The sequence below is a fragment of the Helianthus annuus genome, chromosome 8, assembly GCF_002127325.2.
Source record: "Helianthus annuus cultivar XRQ/B chromosome 8, HanXRQr2.0-SUNRISE, whole genome shotgun sequence".
NCBI lineage: Eukaryota > Viridiplantae > Streptophyta > Magnoliopsida > Asterales > Asteraceae > Helianthus > Helianthus annuus.
Window position 1 is genome coordinate 17,619,172 of NC_035440.2, and position 3,525 is coordinate 17,622,696.

The 3,525-nt window shown below is 43.2% G+C and overlaps 1 non-coding gene across 1 annotated transcript; it reads right to left on the bottom strand.

Annotated features, from left to right (window-relative positions):
* Positions 1–2,700: 2,700 nt before the first annotated feature.
* Positions 2,701–2,805, bottom strand: LOC118481584. The gene has a single exon (XR_004865795.1). It is a non-coding gene; the product is annotated as a small nucleolar RNA R71 (small nucleolar RNA).
* Between the last annotated feature and the right edge of the window lie 720 nt (positions 2,806–3,525).

The following is a 3,525-nucleotide window of genomic DNA, read 5'->3' on the forward strand; positions in this document are numbered from 1 at the left end:
AGAGTATAAAATCAATCCTTCACCGGATTTGGTTGATGGGGGTGGTTGAAGACATAATGGGTCAAGAAAGTGAGGAAGAAAATGAACCAACTAACAATTCTTCTAAAAAACCCAATTTTGAAAAACCCCGAAATTAATAAAGAATCAATCAATCAATCATACCCAGTAAATCCCACAAATAGCGATGCTACTCATAGGGTCTGGGGAGGGTGGGATGTAGACAGACCTTGCCTCTATCCCTGGGGATAGAGAGGCTGCTTCCAGAAGAGACCCCCGGCTCCAAAACGAACAACAAACCAACACATCAAGTCAAAGAATATAGAAAAAAGAAGTCACCTACACCAAGCTAGTGATCAGATTGACACAGTATAATGTAAATCGTGTATAATCGCATAGAACATCATTCAGGCATGTACACAAGAAGTCAATCACCGGTTAAGTCACTTAAAGAATAAGAAAAACTTAAGTCCTAAAATACACCTAAGACCTTCCTGCAATATCCTCTAGAAGTCCTTAACCCTAATCCTACGCCTCCACGAAGTCCTATCTTGGACCATGTCCTCAGAAAGATGTGACTCTAGTAAATCATGCCTAATCTGCTCTTCCCATGTCAGTTTGGGTCGGCCTCTTCCTCTCGTCCCCTCCACAGTAAGAGTTTCCACTACTCTAACAGGTGCTGTCGTTTGCCTCCGCTTCACATGCCCAAACCATCTCAATCTCCCCTCCTTAATCTTATCTGAAATACTAGCCACTCCTAATCTTTCCCTAAAAACCTCATTTTTTATCCGATCCAACCTCGTGTGTCCACACATCCACCTCAGCATCCTCATCTCTGCTACCTCCATCTTGCGCGCTTGTGTCTTCTTGATAGCCCAACAGTCTGTTCCATAAAGCATAGCTGTCCTAACTGCTACCCTGTAAAATTTCCCCTTTAGTTTAGTTGGGAACCTCCTATCGCACAATACTCCACTGGCTGCCCTCCATCTACACCAGCCAGTCTGTATGCGATGGGTTACATCACTATCTATGTCACCATCCCTTTGTACAAACGACCCCAAATATTTAAATTTAGTTGCCTGCGGGACCAATTGGTCCTCAATGGTGATTTGGGTGTCATCGTCATCGGCTACACCACTGAAATCACAGTGTAGATACTCAGTTTTAGATCGATTAATCCTTAGGCCCTTGCCCTCTAGAGCTAATCGCCACTCCTCTACCCTCGCGTTCAGGCACTGTTTAGTTTCTGCAATCAACACAATATCGTCTGCAAAAAGCATGCACCACGGAACTGTCTCCTGGATCAACTTGGACAGCTCATCCAAGACCACCGCAAAAAGAAAAGGGCTCAACGCAGACCCTTGGTGGAGTCCTACCTCCACAGGAAAGAAGTTTGTATCCCCTACAGGCGTGCGGACACTAGTTTCCGATCTATCGTATGTATCCTTAATTATATCTATATACTTCCCAGGTAGCCCTCGTCCCTCCAAACTATCCCAAATCAGTTGCCGTGGGACAGTGTCATATGCCTTTTCAAGGTCGATGAACACCATATGTAGATCTTTCTTCTTCTCTCTATATTTTTCCATCAATCTCCTTAGAATATGTATCGCTTCAGTAGTTGACCTCCCTTTCATGAATCCAAATTGGTTTACTGAAACCTGCGTTTCTCTTCTAATTCTAGTTTCAATTACCCTCTCCCAGAGCTTCATAGTGTGACTTGGCAGTTTGATTCCTCTGTAGTTCCCACAACATTGAGCATCTCCTTTGTTCTTGTATAACGGCACCACGACACTACTCCTCCACTGATCTGGCATTTTTCCAGTCTTGAAAATACTATTGAACAAAATTGTTAACCATCGGACTCCTTCTTCCCCCAAACACTTCCACACCTCAATCGGTATGTTGTCCAAACCTACTGCCTTGCCTCTTCCCATCTTCTTAAGTGCCATCCTCACCTCTTCATGCGTGATCCTCCTGCAGTAGCAATTATTAGATCCGGGTAAGAAAAGAAAAAGAAAAGAAATATGAGGATGAGGGATCTAGTCAAGTACCATTTCTCTCGGCTTTATTAGATCCGGGTAAGAAAAATTTTATTTCAAAAAGGGGTCCTTAAAAGGAAGAAATTTGGGAGGTTTTTAAGCAAGTTAAAATTAATCTTCCTCTACTTGAAGCAATAAAACAGGTACCCGCTTACGCCAAGTTTTTGAAAGAATTGTGTACCGATGCCACAACAACAATTTTAACCACATGTACCATAAGGGCCTATGCAAAGGCCAATGGGCCCTATTCGTCCAAGGGGTCGGTTGGGTGTACCAAGAAGACATCTTAGAGAACATGCGAGGGGCATTGAAACGCATTTTAGGCCGATAATTACTCACAATCCTACACCGGTAGTTATTCCTCACAATAATCAAGGGAGGACTTTTGAAGTGAGAACTAATTCATTGCAAAGTTTGCCGAAATATAAGGGTCTAGCAACGGAGGAGGCTTTTTTTCATTTGGAGGCCTATGACTCAATGTGCAATACTCTTGGGAGTCAAGGTTTTTCGGCCGATGATGTCAAACTGGTATTATTTCAATTTTCTTTGGAGGATAAGGCAAAGAAGTGGTTCTACACTCTACCTTCAGCATCTATTTACACTTGGGCGGAGATGCAACAAATATTTTTAGATGAATTTTACACCGCTCAGAAGACCAATGATGCAAGGAAGGGGTTGAGGAGTTTTCACAACAACAAGGTGAAATGTTTCATGAGGCCTTTGAGCGTTTCAACATGATGATCAAGAATTGCCCTCACCATGGGATTGAACTTTGGGAATTGATGAACGCTTTCCATGAGGGGTTGAGTGCCGAAGATGCTCGCGATTTAATGTCTATTACCAATGGCTCTTTTGGTACGAACTACGAGCAAGACGATTGGGAGTTTTTGGAGCAAATGGCAATTACATCAAAAAGAAAAGCTCAAGCATCAAGGAGAGCACGAGCGGCCATTACCCAAACCCAAGTGCATGCGGTAGACGATGGTAATACTCAAACCTCTAACCAAATTTATGATGTTTGTGCTATTTGCAATGAAATAGGACATGCGGCTGAAAATTGCCAAGGAGGTGAAGGGCAATATGAAGAGGTTCATGCGGTGCAAGGGCAAGGAGGGGGTGGTAGAAACTTCAATATGAATTCTAACACTTACCACCCCGGATTGAGAAACCACCCAAATTTTCGGTATGGGAACCCTTCAAATCAAGCAAACCCGAATTTTCAAGGAAGTCAAGGTAAATTTGGTTCGCGCCAACCTTTCAATAATCAAAGTGGATATCGAGGTGGGAACAATCAAGGGTACCAAAGGCAGTATCAAACGGGTCAAGAGTAAGGAGGGTCTTCGGGTGGAAACGAGATGATGGAAATGTTAAAGAGCATGCAAGCGGAGATGCAAAAGAGAAATCAAATGGATGACGTTCGCATACAAAAAGATGAGGCCCGAGACAAAACAATTCAAACTTTAACCACCCAAATGGGTCAACTCGC